This window comes from Rhinopithecus roxellana, chromosome 12 (assembly GCF_007565055.1).
Source record: "Rhinopithecus roxellana isolate Shanxi Qingling chromosome 12, ASM756505v1, whole genome shotgun sequence".
Taxonomy (NCBI): Eukaryota; Metazoa; Chordata; class Mammalia; order Primates; family Cercopithecidae; genus Rhinopithecus; species Rhinopithecus roxellana.
This window is the reverse complement of record NC_044560.1, coordinates 129,094,568-129,119,880: the sequence shown is the minus strand read 5'-3', so window position 1 is coordinate 129,119,880 and position 25,313 is coordinate 129,094,568. Positions and strand designations below refer to the sequence as shown.

Below are 25,313 nucleotides of genomic sequence, written 5' to 3'. Positions count from 1 at the left end.
ACAAAATTGACGACCATTAACTAGACTGACTAAGAAAAAAAGAGAGAAGATTAAAATTACTAAAATCAGAAATGAAAATGGAGTCCAAGCATGGTGGGTCATCTTTTTATCTTAGCACTTTGGAAGGTCACAATGGGAGGATTTCTTGAGGCCAGGTGTTTGGATCAGCATAGGTAACCTTGGGAGACCCTCCCTCTCCAAAAAAATTTAAAAACCAATTAGCTGGGCATGGTGGCATGCATCTGTAGTCCTAGTATCTTGGGACGCTGAAGAAGAATTGCTTGAGCTCAGGAGGTTGAGATTATGGCTGCAGTAAGCCATAATCACGCCACTGTATTTCAGCCAGGGCTGGCCTACAAAGAGAGACCCTGTCTCTCTTAAAAAAAAAAAAAAGAAAGAAAGAAAGAAAGAAAAAAAATGAAGTGAAGTGATTACTACCAATTCGAATAAAATGATGATTATGAAAGTACTGTAAAAAATTGTATGCCAATAAATTGGATAACCTAGATGAAATAGACAAATTCTTAGAAAAACACAAAAATATGAATAGAACTATAATCAGTAATAAGATTGAATCAATAAAAGTATTTGATAAAATTCAGTATTTTTTCATAATAAAAAAATCTAAGAATGGAAGGAAACCACTTCAACATAAAGGCAATATGTGAAAAATCCAATGCTAATATCATACTCTATGGAGAAAGACTGAAAGCTTTCCCTGTATGAGCAGGAACAAGACAAGTATGCTGCTTTTGACAATTCTATTCAATGTAGTATTGAAAGGTCTAGTCAGAAAAATTAGCCAAGAATTTTTAAAAGGACGTTCAAATTGGAAGAAAGGAGTAAAATTATTTCTGTTCACAGATAACTTGAACTTACATGTAGAAAATGCTAAAGATGAAACAAACCTATTAGAATTAATAAATGAATTCAGTAATGTTGCACAATACAAAATCAACATTCAAACATCAGTTGTATTTCAACCCACTAACCATGAACAATCTGAAGGGAAATGAAGAAAAAAATTTTAATTTGTATTAATGTCAAAAAGAATAAAATATTTAGGAATAAGTTTAACCAAAGAGGTATAATGATTATACCTGAAATCCATAAAATATTGCTTAATGTTGACATCAATAAAATGAAAAACATTTTGTTTTCATGAATTAGAAGACTCACTATTGTCAGGAGAACAATGTCACCCAAAGTGAGCTGCAGATTCAATATAATTCCTATCAGAATCTCACTGACATTTTTGCAGTAAAAGAAAAATCCATCCTAAAATATATATTGAATCTTATGACTCTAAAGAGACAAACAACTTTGAAGAGGAAGAATGAGGCTGGAGGACTCGCATTTCCTGATGTCAGCATTTACTACAAAGCCCCAGTAACCAATACAGTGTGGTCCTGGCATAAAGGAGGACATAGAAATTAATGAGATAGAACAGAGAGCCCAGAAAGAAATACTTGCATATATGGCCAAAAGATTTTCATCGAGTGTGCCAAGATCGTTCAATGGGGAAAGGACAGCGTTCTCATCAAATGATACTGGGAAAGCTGGATATCCAAGGGCAAGAATGAGAGGAACCTTTACCTAACACCATATACAAAAATTAACCCACAATAGATCAAAGATCTAAATGTAAGAGCAAAATCTATACAACTGTTAGAACAAAACATAGGAGAAAAACTTCATAATATTGGATTTCAAAATGATTTCTTGGTTGTAACAACGAAAGCATAGGCAACAAATAAAATGGATACATTGGACTTCATAAATATCAAAACCTTTTATATATTGAAGAACATTATCAAGAAAGTAAAAAGGCAACCCATGAAACAAGAAAAATATTTGCAAATTATAAGTGCGATAAGAAATTAATTTCCAGAATACATGAAAAACTACAAGTCAACAACAGCAAACATCCAAAAACATAATTAAAAAATGAACCAAGGATGAAAATATAGTTTTCTCCAAGGAAGATATGCAAATATCCAAGAAGCCCATGCAGAGTTCCTCAGCATCATGAATACATAGAGATATGCAAATCAAAACCACAATGTGACTCCACCTCACACACTTTAGGATGGCTTTGATAAACAACGACAGCAACACAAAACAACAAGTGTTTTCAAATAGATGGAAAAATTGGAGCTCTAGTGCGTTACTGATGGGAATGGGAAATGTTATAGCCACTGTAAAAAGTGGTGTGGCTGTTTCTCAAAAAATTAAACAATAAATTACCATTCGAACCAACAATTCCACTTCTGGACATACTGCCTATAGAATGGAAGAAAATTTGAACAAATATTTGCACATTGATGTTCAGAGAAGCATTACTCACAATAGCAAAAAAATGGAAACAACAGAAAAGTCCATTGAAAGATAAGGGTGTGGGCAAATGAGGTATATCTATACATCGAAAAGTTATTCAAACTTAACAAGGAATAAAATTCCAATATATCGTGCAAAGTAGATGAACCTTGAAGACATTATGCTAACTGAAATAAGCCAGACACAAAAGGATAATTATTCTATAATTCCATTTATAAAAGATAGAATAGCCAGTTACATAGAGACCGAAAGTAGAATGGTATGTGCTAAGGGATGGGGGAGAAGAAGTGAGAGTTACTGTTGATTGGGTACAGACGTTTAATATGGCAAAAGGAAAAAGTTCTGGAAATGGATAGTGTGATGGTTACACAACACTAAATTGCACACTTAGAAGTAGTTAATGATAAATCTTTTTTTTTTTTTTTTTTTTTTTTTTTTGAGAAGGAGTCTCGCTCTGTCACCCAGGCTGGAGTGCAGTGGCCAGATCTCAGCTCACTGCAAACTCCGCCTCCCGGGTTTACGCCATTCTCCTGCCTCAGCCTCCCGAGTAGCTGGGCCTACAGGCGCCCGCCACCTCGCCCGGCTAGTTTTTTGTATTTTTTTAGTAGAGACGGGGTTTCACCGTGTTAGCCAGGATGGTCTCGATCTCCTGACCTCGTGATCCGCCCGCCTCGGCCTCCCAAAGTGCTGGGATTACAGGCTTGAGCCACCGCGCCCGGCCAGTTAATGATAAATCTTATATTAGATATATATAAAGTGTCCTGGTAGTCTTACACTCTATAAATACACACTTTTTTCGTTGCCCCTTTCCTGCCATGCAGAGCCCCAGAGGTGAATCTCCCTATTTATTCAAGTGTGCATCACTCACTGTCCTCTGTCTGTGTCCCACATGCAGTGCCCACCGCCTCATACAGCCGGTGACTTCAGAGCCAGGACACAGCTCAAGAGTCTGCCCCAAGGCTCCCTTTCTTCTTATTTCCCTGCAGCCCAGGCTTCACTTCACCTGGCAGCTCGATTTAGCTGCATTCAGGGCAGGCCACCAGGGCTCTTTCTCCACACATGCTGGTCTCACCCCAGGTGGAGTCAGGCAGGGCCAGTCACCAGTGAAGCCCGGAGTAGAGAAGGGAGCGGTCTGAGCTGCTCCTCCCTCATCCAAGGGGCTTCCTCCTCTCATTTGGGGGAAAAATGTGAGCTTGCTTCAAAACCTCAGATGTTCCTTGTAGCTCATGGAGTAGGTAAAAGGAAACAAAGACATGGTGGTGAACAGGGATGTGTTGGTGACAGCAAGAAGCAACTTGACCTTGAGGACTCTCCTTCTTGTCCCTCTGTGAAGCTTCTTCCACCACATATGGCTCAGGACTGACAAAGTCCCCTCCCTACCTTTCCCAGGCTGGACGCAAGGTCAGCCATGAGAAAACAGAAAAACAAGGAGAAGAGGGTCTGTACAGACAAATTGGGAGGGTTCAGGAGAAGAATTTAGGATTTGCTTCTGCCCATTGGACACAGGCTGGGAATAAAAATGTTTTCCTGACTCTTCTCTGACAGCCAGATAGACTCCACCTAAAACCCTATTGACAATGATGCAGGGATCCACTTACCCAAAACGTTGATCCTCTTGGATGTGGAACGTTCACTGTCAGTGGCTGAGTTACGAGCAGAGCAAACATAGAGCCCGCTATGCTTTGTAGTAATTCGGGGGATAGAGAGCTTTTGTCCTGATTGCAGAAACTTCCCGTTAATCGTCCAAGAATACTCTGCCGGTGGGTTAGAGTCCGCGAAGCAGGACAACTGGAGGGTGTTTCCTGAACGGTAGTAGGCCAATGAAGATAAAATCCTGGGGACTTGTGGACCATCTGGAGTAAAGACAATAAAGCCACAGGTGATATCATCCAAGGGAAAGGATGCTCCTGGTCTCTTAAAGGGATACAGTGTCCCTCTGAGTCAAGACACACCCTCAAGGCCCAGCCAAACCCCTTCTGTGTTCACTGAGACAAGGCCAGAGGTATTCACCTGTTCCTCCCATCACAGGCTGTAGACCCCAAGTCTCCCATGACAAAAGCAGCCCCTCCCCTTCTATTCTTGGTTAAGGCTGTGCCTACCCAGGTTTCCCCAGGGCAGGGAGTCATGGCCAGCTCGGGTGTCCAGAAATAAAAGTGTCTGTACTTGGACCTGAGAGAGACTGAGATGCCTGGCCTCTGGTCGTTTGGATTTTATCTGGTGGCCTGGTCCACAGAGGAACCAAAGATACAAAGGACATTCAGGGTGATTGAGTCACTGCAGATGCTACCAACTTGGTCCCATATTTCACATTCATAGGGTCCTGTGTCATTTCTCGTGACATAGTGTAGACTGAGGATCCTGTTTTTACCGGATTGCTTTAGCCTGGGACTGACCGGGAGGCTCTGACCATTTACCGTCCACAAGTAGGAGTAGCCCTGAGTCTTAGGTTCAAAGCTAAGGCTACAACATTCTTATTCTCCATGGGGTTGAAGTTGTTGCTGGTTATGTAAGGCTTGGGCAGCTCCGCTGCATGGATAACAGAGAGAAGTTTGTCCTGTGTGGCACCTATGATTCCTCCACAGGCATCCTTCAATCACAGTTGGCATCTCCCACCTCTCAGCCCACCCGCGTCCTTGAAAGTCAATAACTGGTGCGTGTGTCAGAAGACAGATGCATGATGATCTAAGGGCTCAAAGACTGTGAGGCTGCCTGCTCTGTCTTAGGGAAGCACAGACTTTCTCAAGTGTGAATTGAGCAGCAGTGTTGGGTCATGGACAGACACGTCAGTGGGAGTCACAGCCCCTGGTACCCCTCCCAGTCCCTCTCTAATCAACTGACTGGCTGGTTCACCTTGGGTTCCTTACCAGTAATGTGCGACTGCTGGGCCTCTTCCAAATTCCATCCTACTTTGCCCCCCTAGATGTGATTTTTCTGCAGCTTCCATTTCCAAGGACATTCCAGAGATGAGTAATAATGGGACTTCCCATTATCCTGAAACCCTGAAGATACTGAGCAGTCTGGCCTGGGACTGGATGTTTCAGCAGAAATAAGACAGGGGAGACCAGAGTCAAGCCTGGAGGTCAGTTCAGTCATCAGGCAGTGGAGGCACAAGGTGGGGCAGTTTTTTGCAGGTGTTTCATGATGACTTACTTGAGCCAGTGACCTCCAAAGATAGAGCAGAGTGCAAGGAATGATGTAGAAAGAGTGAAGGGGACAGGCAAGAGCTGGTGGCTTTGGAGCAGAACCATGTTCCCTGTTCTGGGTTCTTTTAAGTTTCCTCTCCTTCTGCAGAGGGCAGGTGAGGACTATGTGGATCTTTCCAGAAATACATGTGGATATTTGCAAATGCAGAACTGACTGGTGGAAGGGTGGGAATGAACTGCTGGAAATCTGGTCCTCATGGACCATGTGTGTTTGATGGATATGAGACACATTCGGGGAGAATTTTTGCAAATATTTTCTTTCATTGTACACTCTACACTCCGATTCCATGGGTTTGACTACTCTAGGGACCTCATGTAAGTGGATTCCCGAGTGAATCTGAGAGGAGACTGCTGGTTGTCAGGAGCTGGGAGTGCGGAGAGTCAGAAGTTGTTCATGTGTGCGCAGATGGGGAGGTTCTAGAGATCTGCTGTACACTTACTGGTTTAGCATCCCAAATCTGAAAGATTCAAAATCTAAAATGCTCCAGTGAGCATTTCTTTTCAGCATCTGATTCATATGCCAAAGTGGGAGGTGATAGGCCAAATACATTCTTGCCCTTTTTTTTTCTCTCACCACGTTTCTAGCTTCATGATTAATTTTTGGTCAATTCCGTACTAGCCATGCTGCACTTGTATATTTTTGAAGGCTTTGGGATGTGAGAAAGTTGATTGCTATTTTCTATGTCATCAAAAGTTTCCACCTTTTCATGGTTGCATCTTTTTCTCAGTGTCTCTGTTGTAGCAGTCATTAATAAGAGCCTGTCAGGTCAGATTTAGGACAGATTTTTGTAATTCTGCAAAAAATCTTACTGGGATTCTGGTAGTGGTTGCGTTGAATCTGCAGCTCACGTTGGGTAGCATTGTCTTCCTAACAATATTGATTCTTCCAATCCGTGAGAATGAAATGTCTTTCCATATATTGATGTCATCTTTAGTTACTTTCCGTAATGTTTTGGAGTTTTCAGGGTATAACCTTTTGACCTTTTTGGTTAAATTTATTCCAAAATATTTTATTCCTTTTGATGTTAATGTGAATTGAAATGCTTTTCTTAATTTCCTTTCAGATTGTTCACTGTTGCTGTATAGTCTAAAGAATGAACTAGAAAGAGTGAAGGTGACAGGCAAAAGCTGGTGGTTTTGAAGCAGAAACGTAATCCCTGCCCTGGGTTTTTGATTTTCCCTCTCCCTTTGCAGAGGGCAGGTGGCTCTTCCCTGATAGTCAGATAGACTTCACTGGAAAATACGTTGCCAAAGCTCCAGGGATCCACTTACCAGGGACTGTGATCCTCTTGATTATGAGATGTGTTCCACCAGTGGCTGAGTTATGGATGAAGCAGACATAGACCCCTGTATATGTTTTAGTGATTTGGGGGATAAAGAACACTGGTGCTGATTGCTGGAACTTCCCATCAATCAGCCAAGAATGCTCTGCCAGTGGGTGAGAGTCTGTGAGGCAGGAGAGCTAGAGGACTTCCCCTGTGTGCTAATAGGTGTATGAAGAAGAAATGGTGGGGGCATCCAAGCCATCTGGAGCAAAGAGAATAAAGTCACAGCTGATGCTGTGAGAGGGAAGGGAAAATCCTGGTCTGTGGAAGGGCCACAGTGACCCTGTGAGCTAAGTCACAACACTGAAGTCCCAGCCAAATCCCTGCTGTGTTCACTGATCTGGAGCCTGAGACATTCACCTGTTTCTCCCGTCATTATCTGTGGACCCTGAGCCTCCCTTGACAGGAGCAGCCTCTTCTCTCCAATTGTTGATCAAACCTAAGCCTACCCTTAGTAGTCATGGTCAGCTTTGATGTCCAGGGATAAAGGTCTCTGTACTTGAACCTGAGAGGGACTGGGAGGCCTGGTCTCTGGCCATGTGTATTTGGGATGGCAGCCTGCCTCACAGAGGAACAGAAGATACTCACAGATGAGATTCAGGGTGACTGGGTCACTGCGGCTGGCACTCACTGGGTTCTTCATTTCACATTCATAGGGTCCTGCAATATCCTTTGTGACACCATATAGAGTGAGGATCCTGTTGTTTTCGGACAGCTGCCATGGGCGACTGATAGGGAGGCTCTGACCCTTTATCCACCACCGGTAGCTTGCATCCTCAGTGTCAGGATCACAGGATAAGATCACAGTCTCCGTGCCCTCCCTGGGGTTTAAGTTGCTGCTGGAGATGGAGGGCTTGGGAGTCTCCACTGTGCAGATAACAGAGAGAAGATAGCCCTGTGTGGCACCTTTGATTCCTCCAAAGACATTTTTCAATCAGAGATGGCATTTCCCACTTCTCAGCCGACCCAAGTCCTTAAAAGCCCATGGCAGGTGTGTGTGTTACAAGACAGATGCATAGCAATCTGAGGGCTCAGAGACTGTGAGGCTTCCTTCTGTATGTGGGAGAAGCACAGACTTTCTCAAGTGTGAATTCAGCAGCAGCATTGGGTCACAGAAAGACATGTGACTAGCAGTCACAGCCCCTGGTGCCTCTCTGAGTCCCTCCCTCTCCAATTGCCTGCCTGGCCTACCCTGTGGTCCTCACCTGGAGCATGCAGTGCTGGAATCTTCTTAGTTTCAGTCTTACTTTGCCCTCCAAGGTATGGTTTCTCTGCAGCTTCCCTTTCAAGGATATCCTAGAGATGGATAATGGAACTTCCCATTGTCCTTAAACTCTTTGGGTACTGGAAAGCCTGGCCTGGGACTGGGTACTTCAGCAGAAATAATACAGGGGAGACCAGAGTCAAGCCTGGAGGTCGGTTCAGTCATCAGGCAGTGGAGCCACAAGGTGGGGCAGTTTTCCCAGCTGTCTCATAGTGACTGACTTGAGCCAGTGACCTCTAAAGATAGAGCAGAGTCCAAGGAATGACCTACAAAGAGTGAAGGGGACAAGCAAGAGCTGATAGCTTTGGACCAAGACCATGTTCCCTGTTCTGTGTCCATGATGTTCCCTTCCCGCTGTAGAGGACAGGTGAGGACCATGTGGATATTTCTGGAAATACATGTTGATGTTTGCAAATGCAGAACTGACTGATGGAAAGGGCGAACATGAACTGATGATGGAAGTCTAGCCCCCACGGACCATTTGTGTTTGGTGGCTATTAGACCAATATTTGGGAAGAAGTCTTGCAGATACTTTCTCTCATTAGACATTCTACTTTCTGATTCTATGAGTTTGACTACTCTATGCATCTCATCTCAGTGGATTCTAGAGTGAATCAGAGAGTAGAATAGTGGTTTCCAGGACCTGGGTTTGGGAGAATAGGGCATTTTTCTAGGGGTGTGCGCTTTCAGTTATGCAGGAAGAGGAGGATCTAGAGATCTCCTGTACAGCTTATAGTTCATGCAGACAAAGTGTTCCTTATGCAGAAAGCTTAAAACCAGGTGTTTTGAATTTCTAACTTTTTTTTATCTTGGAATATTTGCTGTAGATGTACTGTGTTAGCACCCCAAATCTGAAAAATTTAAAATCCAAAATGCTCCTGTGAGCACTTCTTTTTAGCATCATATAAGTTGTCAGAAGTGTTGGATTTGGGAGCATTTCAGATTTTGGATTTCCGGATTTGGGATGCTCAATTTGTAATACTGTAATTTTCCAATAAAAAGTTAGGTGTTTAGAAGTCATGTTATGTTCTGACTCTAGTAACAAAAAAAAACAAAATTTGGAGAAGACATTAAAATGTTGTCATAAGTGGAAATTTTTACTGGTGGTACAAACATTTAAGATCAATTGCTGGTAGTAGTATTTCTCTTGATAACCAATTAAGGTTTAGGTGTGGGGTGAATTCCAGTAGGATCACATTATGCTCAAAGAAAGATGCCAAAGATGATTTGAAATTAGCAAGTCCTTAAGTAGAGAGAGTCCCTTAAGAACTGGTCAGTGTGTCAATTACATAAAGGGAGGAAAGTTGCAGAATTAAAAGAAGTGATATGTGTTATGTTAGTAAATATAGAAAGAACTCCGTGTTTCTAATTTCTCTGCAGAGTTAGGAAAAATGAGGAGGAGCCCAAAACAGGTATGTGAAATGCTTTCTTCATTTTCTCTTAACCTCAGGAAATACAACTAGAGTTTATGTTTCTGTGAATTAGGAAGTGTCTTAGTGATACGCCAATGGCTCATGTGTCCCCCACACGAAGAACCCCAACTTATGAAAATGGCATCATCAGGAGGAAACAACTGTGTGTGGCACAGGCAGTAAAACCATCAGACAGCACCCCCTCGCCACCTCCAACAGGTCCCCGAAACCACTAGTATTCCCATTACATGTATGTTACAGCCTTGGTAGTTGTCCCACAACTACAGAAAATTTTTTTTTTCTACTTACATCTTTATTGTAGCATGACTTAGGGCTCCTCTGTGAAAGAGCGTTTAGACGTTATTTTAAAAAATTATGTTTTAAAACAATTTCCTTTGAAAATAATTGTTTTCTTTTTTTTTCAAGTTAAGCATGGCACCAACAGTACTGCCTTTCTTTTTATTATTATTATTATTGTTGTTGTTGTTGTTATTATTGTTATACTTTAAGTTCTAGGGTATATGTGCATAACGTGCAGGTTTGTTACATAGGTATACTTGTGCCATATTGGTGTGCTGCACCCATCAACTCGTCAGGACCCATCAATTCGTCATTTACATCAGGTATAATTCCCAATGCAATCCCTCCCCCCTCCACCTTCCCAATAATAGGCCCTGGTGTGTGATGTTCCCCTTCCCGAATCCAAGTGATCTCATTGTTCAGTTCCCACCTATGAGTGAGAACACACAGTGTTTGGTTTTCTGTTCTTGTGATAGTTTGCTGAGAATGATGGTTTCCAGCTGCATCCATGTCCCTACAAAGGACACAAACTCATCGTTTTTTATGGCTGCATAGTATTCCATGGTGTATATGTGCCATATTTTCTTAATCCAGTCTGTCACTGATGGACACTTGGGTTGATTCCAAGTCTTTGCTATTGTGAATAGTGCCGCAATAAACATACGTGTGCATGTGTCTTTATAGCAGCATGATTTATAATCCTTTGGGTATATACCCAGTAATGGGATGGCTGGGTCATATGGTACTTCTAGTTCTAGATCCTTGAGGAATCGCCATATTGTTTTCCATAATGGTTGAACTAGTTTACAGTCCCACCAACAGTGTAAAAGTGTTCCTATTTCTCTACATCCTCTCCAGCACCTGTTGTTTCCTGACTTTTTAATGATTGCCATTCTAACTGGTGTGAGATGTTATCTCATTGTGGTTTTGATTTGCATTTCTCTGATGGCCAGTGATGACGAGCATTTTTTCATGTGTCTGTTGGCTGTATGCATGTCTTCTTTTGAGAAATGTCTGTTCACATCCTTTGCCCACTTTTTGATGGGGTTGTTTGTTTTTTTCTTGTAAATTTGTTTGAGTTCTTTGTAGGTTCTGGATACTAGCCCTTTGACAGATGAGTAGATTGCAAAAATTTTCTCCCATTCTGTAGGTTGCTTGTTCACTCTGATGGTAGTTTCTTTTGCTGTGCAGAAGCTTTGTAGTTTAATTTGATCCCATTTGTCAATTCTGGCTTTTGTTGCCATTGCTTTTGGTGTTTTAGACATGAAGTCCTTGTCCATGCCTATGTCCTGAATGGTATTACCTAGCTTTTCTTCTAGGGTTTTTTATGGTATTAGATCTAACATTTAAGTCTCTAATCCATCTTGAATTAATTTTTGTATAAGGAGTAAGGAAAGGATCCAGTTTCAGCTTTCTACTTATGGCTAGCCAATTTTCCCAGCACCATTTATTACATAGGGAATCCTTTCCCCATTTCTTCTTTTTCTCAGGTTTGTCAAAGTTCAGATGGCTGTAGATGTGTGGTATTATTTCTGAGGACTCTGTTCTGTTCCATTGGTCTATATCTCTGTTTTGGTACCAGTACCATGCTGTTTTGGTTACTGTAGCCTTGTAGTATAGTTGGAAGTCAGGTAGCGTGATGCCTCCAGCTTTGTTCTTTTGACTTAGGATTGTCTTGGCAATGCGGGATCTTTTTTGGTTCCATATGAACTTTGAAGCAGTGTTTTCCAATTCTGTGAAGAAAGTCATTGGTAGCTTGATGGGAATGGCGTTGAATCTAGAAATTACCTTGGGCAGTATGGCCATTTTCACGATATTGATTCTTCCTATCCATGAGCATGGTATGTTCTTCCATTTGTTTGTGTCCTCTTTTATTTCACTGAGCAGTGGTTTGTAGTTCTCCTTGAAGAGGTCCTTTACATCCCTTGTAAGTTGGATTTCTAGGGATTTTATTCTCTTTGAAGCAATTGTGAATGGAAGTTCATTCATGATTTGGCTCTCTGATTGTCTGTTACTGGTGTATAAGAATGTTGGTGATTTTTGCACATTAATTTTGAGTCCTGAGACTTTGCTGAAGTTTCTTATCAGCTTAAGGAGATTTTCAGCTGAGACAATGGGATTTTCTAAATATACAATCATGTCATCTGCAAACAGGGACAATTTGACTTCTTCTTTTCCTAACTGAATACCCTTTATTTCTTTCTCTTGCCTGATTGCCCTAGCCAGAACTTCCAACACTATATTGAATAGGAGTGGTGAAAGAGGGCATCCCTGTCTTGTGCCAGTTTTCAAAGGGAATTTTTCCAGTTTTTGCCCATTCAGTATGATATTGGCTGTGGGTTTGTCATAAATAGCTCTTATTATTTTGAGATACGTTTCATCAATACTGAATTTATTGAGCGTTTTTAGCATGAAGGGCTGCTAAATTTTCTCAAAGGCCTTTTTGGCATCTATTGAGATAATCATGTAATTTTTGTCTTTGGTTCTGTTTATATACTGGATTACGTTTATTGATTTGCGTATGTTGAACCAGACTTGCATCACAGGGATGAAGCCCAGTTAATCATGATGGATAAGCTTTTTGATGTGTTGCTGGATCCAGTTTGCCAGTATTTTATTGAGGATTTTTGCATCGATGTTCATCAGGAATATCGGTCTAAAATTCTCTTTTTTTGTTGTGTCTCTGCCAGACTTTGGTATCAGGATGATGTTGGCCTCATAAAATGAGTTAGAGAGGATTCCCTCTTTTTCTATTGATTGGAAGAGTTTCAGAAGGAATGGTACCAGCTCCTCCTTGTACCTCTGGTAGAATTCAGCTCTCAATCCATCTGGTCCTGGACTTTTTTTAGTTGGTAGGCTATTAATTATTGCCTCAATTTCAGAGCCTGCGATTGGTCTATTCAGGGATTCAACTTCTTCCTGGTTTAGTCTTGGGAGAGTGTAAGTGTCCAGGAAATTATCCATTTCTTCTGGATTTTCTAGTTTCTTTGTGTAGAGGTGTTTATAGTATTCTCTGATGGTAGTTTGTATTTCTGTGGGGTCGGTGGTGATATCCCCTTTATCATTTTTTATTGCGTCTATTTGATTCTTCTCTCTTTTCTGCTTTTTTAGTCTTGCTAGCGGTCTATCAATTTTGGTGATCTTTTCAAAAAAAACAACTCCTGGATTCATTGATTTTTTGGAGGGTTTTTGTGTCTCTGTTTCCTTCAGTTCTGCTCTGATCTTAGTTATTTCTTGCCTTCTGCTCGCTTCTGAATGTGTTTGCTCTTGCTTCTCTAGTTCTTTTAATTGTGATGTTAGAGTGTCAATTTTAGATCTTTCCTGCTTTCTCTTGTGGGCATTTAGTGCTATAAATTTCCCTCTGCACACTGCTTTAAATGTGTCCCAGAGATTCTGGTATGTTGTATCTTCATTCTTATTCGTTTCAAATAACATCTTTATTTCTGCCTTCATTTCGTTATGTACCCAGTAGTCATTCAGGAGCAGGTTGTTCAGTTTCCATGTAGTTGAGCAGTTTTGATTGAGTTTCTTAGTCCTGAGTTCTAGTTTGATTGCACTGTGGTCTGAGAGACAGTTTGTTATAATTTCTGTTCTTGTACATTTGCTGAGGAGTGTTTTACTTCCAATTATGTGGTCAATTTTGGAAAAAGTGTGATGTGGTGCTGAGAAGAATGTATATCTGTTGATTTGGGGTGGAGAGTTCTGTAGATGTCTATTAGGTCTGCTTGCTGCAGAGATGAGTTCAATTCCTGGATATGCTTGTTAACTTTCTGTCTCATTGATCTGTCTAATGTTGACAGCGGGGTGTTGAAGTCTCCTATTATTATTGTATGGGAGTCTAAGTCTCTTTGAGAGTCTCTAAGGACTTGCTTTATGAATCTGGGTGCTCCTGTATTCAGTGCACATATATTTAGGATAGTTAGCTCTTCCTGTTGAATTGATCCCTTTACCATTATGTAATGGCCTTCTTTGTCTCTTTTGATCTTTGATGGTTTAAATTCTGTTTTATCAGAGACTAGTATTGCAACCGCTGCTTTTTTTTGTTCTCCATTTGCTTGGTAGATCTTCCTCCATCCCTTTATTTTGAGCCTATGTATGTCTCTGCATGTGAGATGGGTCTCCTGAATACAGCACACTGATGGGTCTTGACTCTTTGTCCAGTTTGCCAGTCTGTGTCTTTTAATTGGATCATTTAGTCCATTTACATTTAAGGTTAATATTGTTATGTGTGAACTTGATCCTGCCATTATGATATTAACTGGTGATTTTGCTCATTAGTTCATGCAGTTTCTTCCTAGTCTCGATGGCCTTTACATTTTTGCATGTTTTTGCAATGGCTGGTACTGGTTGTTCCTTTCCATGTTTAGTGCTTCCTTCAGGGTCTCTTGTAAGGCAGCCCTGGTGGTGACAAAATCTCTAAGCATTTGCTTATCTGTAAAAGATTTTATTTCTCCTTCACTTTTGAAACTTAGTTTGGCTGGATATGTAATTCTGGGTTTAAAATTCTTTTCTTTAAGAATGTTGAATATTGGCCCCCACTCTCTTCTGGCTTGTAGAGTTTCTGCCAAGAGACCTGCTGTTAGTCTGATGGGCTTCCCTTTGCGAGTAACCCAAGCTTTCTCTCTGGCTGTCCTTAAGATTTTTTCCTTCATTTCAACTTTGGTGAATCTGACAATTATGTGTCTTGGAGTTGCTCTTCTCGAGGAGTATCTTTGTGGCGTTCTCTGTATTTCCTGAATTTGAATGTTGGCCTGCCCTACTAGGTTGGACAAGTTCTCCTGGATGATATCCTGAAGAGTGTTTTCCAACTTGGTTCCATTTTCCCCCTCGCTTTCAGGCACCCCAATCAGACATAGATTTGGTCTTTTTACATAATCCCATACTTCTTGCAGGCTTTGTTCATTTCTTTTTCTTCCTTTTTCTTTAGATTTCACTTCTCGCTTCATTTCATTCATTTGATCCTCAATCGTTGATACTCTTTCTTCCAGTTGATTGGGTCGGTTACTGAAGCTTGTGCATTAGTCATGTATTTCTCGTGTCATGGTTTTCATCTCTGCCAGTTCGTTTATGGCCTGCTCTGCATTAATTATTCTAGTTATCAATTATTCCACTCTTTTTTCAACATTCTTAATTTCTTTGTGCTGGGTATGTAATTCCTCCTTTAGGTCTGAGAAGTTTGATGGACTGAAGCCTTCTTCTCTCATCTCATCTAAGTCATTCTCCATCCAGCTTTGATCCGTTGCTGACGATGAGCTGCGTTCCTTTGCAGGGGCATATGTACTCTTATTTTTTGAATTTCCAGCTTCTCTGCCCTGCTTTCTCGCCATCTTTGTGGTTTTATCTGCCTCTGGTCTTTGATGATGGTGACATACTGATGGGATTTTGGTATGGGTGTCCTTCCTCTTTCTTGATTTTCCTTCTAACAGTCAGGACCCTCAGCTGTAGGTCTGTTGGAGATTGCTTGAGGTCCACTCCAGACCCTGTTTGCCTGGGTATCAGCAGCAGAGGCTGCAGAAGATAGAATATTGCTGAACACCAAGTGTACCTGTCAGATTCTTGCTTTGGAAGCTTCCTGTTAGGGGTGTACTCCACCGTGTGAGGTGTGGGGTGTCGGTCTGCCCCTAGTGAGGGATGTCTCCCAGTTAGGCTACTCAGGGGACAGGGACCCACTTGAGCAGGCAGTCTGTCCCTTCTCAGATCTCAACCTCCATATTAGGAGATCCACTGCTCTCTTCAAAGCTGTCAGACAGAGTTGTTTGCATCTGCAGAGGTTTTTGCTGCTTTGTTGTTGTTGTTGTTGTTATTCAGCTGTGCCCTGTCCCCAGAGGTGGAGTCTACAGAGACAGGCAGGCCTCCATGAGCTGCTATGGGCTCCACCCAGTTGGAGCTTCCCAGAGGCTTTGTTTACCTACTTAAGCCTCAGCAATGGCAGGCGCCCCTCCCCCAGCCTACCTGCTGCCTTGCGGTTAGATCACAGACTACTGTGCTAGCAATGAGGGATGCTCTGTGTGCATTGGACCCTCCCAGCCAGGTGTGGGATATTATCTCCTGGTGTGCCCGTTTGCTAAGACCCTTGGTAAAGTGCAGTATTGGGGTGGGAGTTACCCGATTTTCCAGGTGTTGTGTGTCTCAGTTCCCCTGGGTAGGAAAAGGAATTCCCTTTCCCTTTGCCCTTCCCAGGTGAGGCAATGCCTCACCCAGCTTCAGCTCTCGCCAGTTGGGCTGCAGCAGCTGACCAGCACCCATTGTCTGGCACTCCCTAGTGAGATGACCCCAGTACCTCAGTTGAAAATGCAGAAATCACCTGTCTTCTGTGTGGCTCCCGCTGGGAGCTAGAGACTGGAGCTGTTCCTATTCGACCATCTTGCTCTGCCCCTTTGGCCATCTTGCTCCATCCCCACAAAATTTTAAAAATTGCTATTGTCGATACAAAATACTAAATATGAAGGAGAATATATTGTTCCACTTTTTTTACCCCTACTGTTTTTGAACTTTCCTGTTTCAGTTTTGGAATTTTCTATTGACACATCCTCAAGCTAGGGATTCTTTCCTCAGTTGTGTGCATTCTACCAGTAAGCATCAAAAGCCTTCTTCATTTCTCTAACGGCTTTTTTTTTTTTTTTTTATCCTGAGACAGAGTCTCACTCTGTTGCCCAGGCTGGAGTGCACTGGCACGATCTTGGCTCACTGCAAGCTACACCTCCGGGTTCATGCTATTCTCCTGCCTCAGTCTCCTGTGTAGTTGGGACTACAGGTGGCCCCCACCACGCCCGGCTAATTTGTTTCTATTTTTAGTAGAGACGAGGTTTCACCGTGTTTGCCAGAATGGTCTCAATCTCCTGACCTCGTGATCTGCCCACCTCAGACTCCCAAAGTGCCAGGATTACAGGCGTGAGCCACTGTGCCTTGCCATCTCTGAGGGATTTTAACGAGTTGGTGACTTTTGAGTTTCTTCAGCTGTTTACTTACTGATAAAACCAAGTGACAAATTTCTAGCTTGTTATATGCCTGACAGGAAACCAGAAGTCTCTAGGAAGTGCCTGGAGAATGTGAGCTCCATAGTAGGTTGAGGATGGAGTCATGAGGGAAATGGGTGAAATCAGCACATCGGCTTTGGGGACTGCAGGCCTGTCCAGTCTCTGACACCCTGGTGAGTCTGTGCAAAGATTCCAACAGTGACAGCAAACTAGCATGGCTGACTCCATCTGGCATCTAGTCTCAGGCTGGCTGTCCTCACTCATTCCTGGACATAGGCCAGGCTAACCATGGGTGGAATGTAGTTTATGGTTTAACTTTGAAGCAAGAATGATAATAGTTCCTCCATAAAACTAATACCCTTATTTTGCCCAGGGATTGCCTTTGTAAAACTGGTGAAAGACCATGAGACTAAGATTATAGGAGGGAACTGAATTCTGCTAAAATGTAGGCACAGTTTCTATAATCCCTTAGTACTCAAATGTCATTTGGCCAGAGTTTACAAAATTTGTAACTAATTGCTCCTATAGATAACATCACTATTGTAGAACCTGAGATTGGTCTTTTGAGATGTTTCTCATTCTTTGCATTCTGGCAGCCGGCTGACCTCATCCATACCCGTGACTAATGGCTCAGCCAGGCACGTGGTCCCCACCTAGAGGTGGATTCAAGCACAAACAGATCATTTCCCTCAGTCGGCATGATTCCATCCCCAAACAATCAGCAGTACCCATTTTTTACTCCTGTGCCCCTGAAACTATCCTTGAAAATCTATAAACCCTGATCCACTTGGGAGGCTGATTTGAGTAATAATAAACCTCCGTCCTCCTGTTTGGCAGACTTGCAGTCATTAAAATCTTTCTTTACTGCAAATCACCATCTGGATAAATTGGTTTTGTTTGTGCAGGAGGCCAGAAGAACTTGTCTGGGAATTATAAGAGTGGGTGGAGGAGCTGCCTATCCCTGTCCCATGGTCTTGTCCACAGATCAGCCTCACAAAGGGACAGAGCCCTGGGTGGGGATACAGTGGAAGCTTATTCTCTTAGTGACCTGGGGACATTGGCTTGAGATGAAGCCTGGCAGGAGTGGCAACTCCAGGTGATTTCTGTGCCTTTCCTTTTTCCTGGAAAGTGGGCCAGGCCACAGTATTAGCAGGAAGGGAACAGAACAGTCAGCCTAGTTAGAGGGAGTGTCTGGGGAAGGCCTAGGTGTGGAGAAAGAAGCTGTGCAGGACGGGGCTTGCCAGTTAGAATGAAGTGGGAGGAAGATGAGGGACAGAGAGAAGCAGAGAGAGGCAGAGGCAGCATGGCAGTGAACAGTGGGGCCTACAGTGACTTCAGAGACCTCAGGGACCAGGTGCCCCTATTTCCACAGTCCAGGACCAGGAAGACCTGAAAACCCTCCAGTGGCCAAAGAGCTTCAGAGTTACACATGAGGTGGGATGGCTTTAGGGACAAGAGGTAGTGGGGGTATGAAACATGAGTGTCAGCCTCTGATGGACAAGGGACAGGTGTGGCTAGAACTTCCTAGGATTCTGCATCCAGGATCCACTCTCTAAAGACGTTATGGATCATTCATTTCTTCACTCAATTCCTTCATTTGTTATGTGAGAGCACCTGAGTGTGTGTCTCTCACTGGGCCTGTGCTGGTGCAGGGTGTGAGTGGGGAAAGAAAACCAGGTCCTCTCCTTTATCCTGTCATGCCAGTGACATAGACATTTTGGGAAACACAGGATTTCAGGTTCAGTGATAGGGGTTAAGATCTGAGGGGGAGGCCTGGACATTTTTTGCACTGACTCTGACAGTTGAGGCAGGTGATTTAGTTCTGGAGTACAGACTAATCAGCTGACCATTTGCTCTCACTCCTCTGAGGTTTGGATGCCTAAGAAGAGAGAATTTGAGCCAAAAAACAAGCCCTTACTTCTAGTGGAGGACAGGATGAGCCTGTGACTGCAGATAGACCTCATGTGACCCTGATCTGCCTTTTGTGTTTGTGTGACTCTGGTTCAGTGACTGTGCCTTCCTGTGCCTCAGTTTTCCCTCAAAGAAGCTAAATGGCAAATGGACTGTGGCTTTTCATGCTATCTGTGAATAAATTGTAAATTATTCACAGTCATGTGACCTAATGCTTGGCACATTGGAGGTGTTCACACAAACAGCAATTATTATTATTCATTCCAAGAGAGAGAACCTTTAGATCAGATCCCTATGGACAAGCTGCTGCCAGGTACATTTTTCCTCTTCTGTTTCTGCTTCGGGAACATTAGAGTTTCTATGGAGTGTCCTAAGCCTCGCAAAACAGTTGGCCTATGGCCTATAAAGCTTGTCTTTCTGTCCTCTCCACTCTGAGTCTCCGGTGAAGAAAGTTCTGTCCTTGCCTAGATGAGGCTCTGAGGGCTGAGCCCTGGCTGGGGAACAGCTCCAGGAGACATAGTCCTCAGACAGCTGGTGAATCCTTGGTCCCAGTAAGCCCTGCCACAACCCAGCTCTGGCCCAGGCTCCTCAGTTTTATCTGGAGTAAGGATTTAGGGACAGGGGTCTGGGGTTGAGGCTTCTTGTGCTGAACTTGTCTGAGAGTATCTCATGGGGACTCTTAGGCAAAGCCCTGCTCAGTTCTCCAGGGTTTTCTCAGGGTCAAGTTCATGAAGAGGGCATGAAGTGCTTGCCTGAGACTGATCTTCTCCTGCTGAGAACCCCCGCCCTCCCCGCTCCATCAGACTGTCCTTCCTGTGCAACAAGTGTCTGCAGGGTCTGGAGGCAGGAAAGGAATTCTGATCTGTTGAAGTTTGTCTCCTTTGTGTGTGTCGTGCACTAAATGCCGAAACCCCAACATGGGACATAATGCAGAGAGGGACACAGGCATAGTCTAGGCCTGACAATCCTGATTGTGCAAAGTAGAAGTGACCCTCACCCCCCAACACCCAAGGATCATGTGGAATCACTCACGGTATAAGGTGAAATGTCCAGTTACTCCTTTAGTCTCATCAATTCGCTTCATGACTTTTATGGTGTAGGATCCTGTGTCCTGCTTGGTGACATTCTGGATCCGCAGGGATCCATTGGAATATAGTGTTTCTCGTCCACTGTATGCAGGCCCAAATAGAATTCTATCAGGGTCTCTTGAATATGCTGTAATAAATTGGTAGAAGTCCATTATTTGCCCTTTGTACCACACGTAGGCAGCAACATTCCGGGGCAAATTGTGGACAAGTAGAAGAACATCCTTCCCCTCAGAAACTTTGGTTGGTTGAGCTTCAATCATGACTTGGGCAGTGGTGGGCGGGTTCCAGAAGATTAAAAGTGATGCTAGGAGGTGGAGAGAGCATCAGTCAATATTGAGACCTATGTATTGGGGTGAAAAGATGGGGCCCTGGGTCCTGAGATGATCTCTTCAATCATCAGCCTTGAAGACATACACACACACACACAAACACACACACATACACACACACACCCCTTTTTTTCTGTGTGTGTGATTGTGTGTTTGTGTCCTACTGTCCTACTGGATCAAGGTCAGAGGCACGACCCCCATTCCTTCAACCCTTCTGAACTCGGCATTTTTCTCTTTGGAATCCTCTTCCCCAGAGGTCTGCACGGCTTACTCCACACTGCCCTCAGGTCCTGCTCATATCAGGGCATCCTTAGACTTCTTTCCTGACACCTCTTTCAGAGACCCTGGGCCTTCCCTTTCTGACTTTCCCTGCTCTGCTCTCTCCAGAGCTCTTGCCAACACCTGACCTCACATTCCAGATCTCTTTGCATGTCTGTCTTCCTGCCCATAAGAGCGTGAGCTCTGTGAGGACAGGGACGTTTGTTATCTGGGTTGCACCCCAGTGCCTGGGACAGGCTTCAAACTCCTGTAGATGTGAGAGTTCCAAGGACCCTCCATGCCTGGGGTGTTTTTTTTTTTTCTTTACCCAATGGTAGAGGTTTTCTGGTGAGGACAGTGTTTCATGCCCTGCTTATATTTTCATTTGAAGTGTCATCTGATAATAATTATTATTATTGTTTTTCAAAATGTGGTGGCCAGTGATGATTAACCAGAAAAAGAGAACACTTGAGATTTTTCTACCTCTTATCAATTCCATTTCAATGTGATTTTCCTGTTTTGACCCCTGTCCCTCACTGGTACATTTTCCCCTATCCAGTCTCCAACAGACCCTTCTTTCCTCTTTTTTTTTTTTTTTTTTTTTTTTTGAGACGGAGTCTCACGCTGTCACCCAGGCTGGCATGCAGTGACACAATCTCAGCTCACTGCAACCTCTGCCTCCTGGGTTCATGCAATTCTCCTGCCTCAGCCTCTCAAGTAGCTAGGATTACAGGAGCACACCACCACACCTGGTTATTTTTTTGTGTTTTTAGTAGAGACGGGGCTTCACTGTGTTGATCAGACTGGTCTTGAATTCCTGACCTCATGATCCACCCACCTCAGCCTCTCAAAGTGCTTTTATTTTTTAGAATCTCATCCTCTCCAGGAAACCCCATCCAATCATTCTGCTTCCTCCTCCTGTCCTCTCCCAGGAAGTTCTCTCCTCACCTGTGAGCAGGAGCTCCTTCCAGGTGATGTGCAGTGTGCAGGGAGGCACTGAGAGGGGCCCCATGGCCTGTGCTGCCTGCGTGTTCTCTTCTGTGGAGATGATCCTGGGATCCAGAAACTTTCTGAGCACGGCTGTCAGCTGTGCTGTCCTTCCTCCTTCTGTGCTGAGCCTCTTCCCAGGGCAGGAGCACTTCTCAGGCTCATGGGCGGGGTCTGTGCCCAGGACACCTCTCTGTCCCCTCCCCTCTCAGTCCTGCCTCCTTGTCCCTCCTTTTCTTTTTCCTTTTGTCTGTGTGTCAGGTCCCTGGGAATTGTGGAGGCCTCTGCCTTTTTCAGCAGTGATTCGGTCACCAAACCTCGGCACACACTAGGTGCAGAAACACAAACACAAAAGAGACACACACAGGCACACACATGCCCTGTAGCTTGGGCAAGCACAGTCCCGGGCCTCAGCCTCCTGCTGTCCTGATGGCTCTGGGTCGGGTGCACATTCGCACCCTTTTCCCTCTTTCCTCCCCATCTGGCTCTCCCCTTCAGTGCAGGAGGCTGAAGCTGCACCAGGTCCCTGTCACAGGGACACCCCATTGTGCTGTGGGTGAGCTGTGTGTCACTGGTAGAGGGACCCTTCCTTTCTCTAATTGTGTCTAGCTTGGCTGTAGCTTCCAAGGATGAACATTCAGGACCTGGGTGTCCCAGAGGAAACTGTCCTTTCTCAGGGTGTGTAGGGTGAATCTCTCATGCCTCTTGGGAGGAGAGGCCTGTACTGGTTGCTCAGTGGGGGCTGTGAGTCCCATGGTCAAAGAGACGGTTCTCAGTCACTGTATTCCTCCCTGGGGACTGGTGGCTGAGCTGGGGCTCAGGGTTTCTCATTTCTTCCTGACCATCTTTGGTGTCCTCTCTTCTCTGATCATCTGATTGTCCTTTGGTCACCACACCTTCCTCGTGGTGGTGCAAGAGGAAGTGGGGAGTTACCCAGGAACCCCGTGGAACATGGCTCGTTGAGATACCGGAAGGGGAACCTGGGACAGAGCAGGGGTTCAGAGCTGGAGATATTCATCCAAACTTACTCTTCTTTCCTCTTTTCTTTTTTTTTTTTTTTTTTTTTTTTTTTGAGGCAGAGTCTCACATTGTGCCACTGCACGCCAGCCCGGGCGACAGTGTGATGGGCTCAGCCCTCCATGTGCTGACATACCCAGGGGTCTGTCCTGAGGGTTTTGACCTGGCCAAGGTGCTCTCTGTAGAGGAAGAACAGGCAGTCACCAGATGGCCTGTCTGAAGGGACGTTGCTTACACCTGAGAAGGCGGGTAGAGGTGAATTGTGTTCTCGGAACAAACAACAATAATACCCCCTTCCCCCGGCAGGGACACAGGAGAGGTCTTCCCAAGGGACAGCCAGGGGTAGGTGGCCATAGCATATGTGGTGCCTGTGTGTGACCATCGCACGCGCTCTGAGCCCCACGGGGTGCAGCGGGCAGGCAGGTCACAGGGTGCCTGACTGATTCCCGGGGAGGCTGTGAGCCCTCAGGCAGCCGCTGTTCTGTGTCAGCGCTAGGCTTGGCCTAGAATGCCGCACAGAACAGGACAGATGGAGCAGAGGAGGGCATTTAGGGAGCAGTGACAGAAAGAGTTAATGAGGATGGAGGGAGGTCACGAGGGGAAAGCGTGCAGTGTGGCGTCGCGTGCACCAGCGCTGCCCTGGGAGATGTCTTTTTAACTGAGCCCAGGGAAGGAGCAGGTGTGTGGGGCAGGAGCTGCCTGCAGAGGGAGTGGTGTTAGGTTGGCCGCCACCAGGTCAGGGTGGAGGTGACAGAGTCCGTGTGGGGAGCATGGAGGACTTGGCCGAGGTGACCCTGGTGAGGGTGGACCCTCCTTGGCTACGGGTTCTGCTGAGGGAGTTCGGCATCCCTTGGGAAAGCTCCAGGCTGGAGGGACTCTGCTGCCCTCTGGTGGACGGCAAGGGAAGTGTGGGTGGCCGAAGTCCCAGGCCAGACTGCGTGTTTTATTCCACAAGGATCTGCACGTTTCAAACGAGGTCACACATATGCTATGTTACAGGTCCGTCACCTTCCAGCCCCGTGAGTCCCAGTCTCTGTGGCTCTACGTTCACTGTTCTCCCTCTTTCACGATCGGATGTCCCGAACGCAGATTTTTGTCACCTTCTGTGAGTTTGTGTTTGTGTGCAGTAGGTGGCACTGCGTATACCCTGGGGGCAGTGATGTCTGGGGCTGAGCACTGCACATGGGCTTGGGAGCAGAAGACGGAGCAGCAGGGTGGGAGGATCAATGCCAGGGGACTAGGGACAAGTCATTTTCATTTTCTCACTCCCAGGGACCAGAACCCAGGATTCTGACTCCAGGGTGCAGTACCACACCATGCTGGTGTCCCTGGATGTCAGGAGTGCTCATAGTGTCATGCTGCCTTGGCATTCATTTTTTAAGCTGTAAATTTATTTGCCTCACATCAGAGGCAGGCCTTACTCACCATGGCAGTTTTCAATACTGTATCTGGTTCAAGTTGCTGCAGTGGGTAGCCAGTGATAAAATCTAAGAGGCATCTCTCCTGCTTGGTGTGCTGGGCTCCTCTCTCTCCATCTACTTTCTTTAAGCTGATATTCTGACATTTGCCCTTACATTTAAAGTGACCACTTCTCAATCACAGCGTAATCTCCTGGTCCCAGTGTTTGCTGCTTGCTTTAAACACATCCATTAAATCTCCCTGCTGCAAACCTGTCAGATAACACCTGGACTTACTAAAGCCATTGGCTTACCGTTCTCCTCTCTCCTCCCTGCCTGGGCTCGTTGACCTCTGTATCTGTGGTCTCCAGGTGTGCCGAGTGCTCCCTAGTGTCTGTAAGTAGTAAAAACACTTACACTTTCACATTGTGGTTGTATCATTATGGCCTCACCTGCCATCCAGGGCCTGACATCGAGGCTGCCCTATGGGATCTCTCCTCGTTGGACCCCTGCTGGAGCTCTTGTTTTGGGACCTGCAGTTCTTCTGGGGACAGGAGCCTCCAGCTAACTTGATTGAGAAAGTGATATGTTTCATGGAAAACACTGGGTCAGATGATGTATTCATGGGCTTCAGCTGCCATAACAAACACCTTAGCCTGGATCAATGAAATAATAGAAATCAATTTTGCACAGTTCTGTGAATAATGTGCTATTTTAACCACTTTAAAATGTGCAATCAAGTGGAAATAACCACATACACAGTGTTAAGCTACCATCACCACTATTTTTCCTAGAAAATTTTTATCATTTTAAACTGAAACTTTGTATCTTTGAAGCTATAGTAACGCCCTGTATTTTCCACCCTAGACCATGATCATCTCTACTCTGTCTCTGTGAATTTGCCTATTCTTGATGTCTCATATAAATGGAATTATATATATACATATGTTATTTAGTTTCTGACATGTTTCACTTAGCATAATGTTTCCAAAGTCCATGCATGTTTCAGCGGATGTCAGAGTTTCATTCCTCTTTACGGCAGTTTAACATTCTCTTGTATGTGTGACCACATTTGTTTATCCATGTGTTGATGAACACTTGGATTGTTTTCATATTTTATCTTTTGGGAGTAATGCTGCGATCAACATTCCCATGCGAGTACCTGTTTGAGTCCCTGGATTCAATTCTTTGGGTATATACCTAGGAATGGATGCTGTTTCACATGAGAATTTTATGATTAGCTTCTTGAGAAACAGCACAACTGTTTCTCCTAGTGGCTGTACCTTTTTAAAATCTCACCAGCAATGTATGAGTATTCCAAATTGTACATAAGGCTTTCACTTGTTATTTAACATGTGAAAAGAATGGTAGCCGTATTTGTAGGTGTAGTGTGGGATCTCATTGTGGCTTTGACTTTGTAATTTCCTAATGACTAATGCGGTTGAGTTTCTTTCCATGTCCCTCTTGATGATTCACATATCTTCTTTGAAGAAATGTCTATTTGTGTC

The 25,313-nt window shown here is 44.3% G+C and overlaps 1 pseudogene; it reads right to left on the bottom strand.

Moving 5' to 3' along the window:
* Nucleotides 1-127: 127 nt before the first annotated feature.
* LOC104671917 lies at nt 128-21,416 on the bottom strand (annotated as a pseudogene).
* Nucleotides 21,417-25,313: the final 3,897 nt, after the last annotated feature.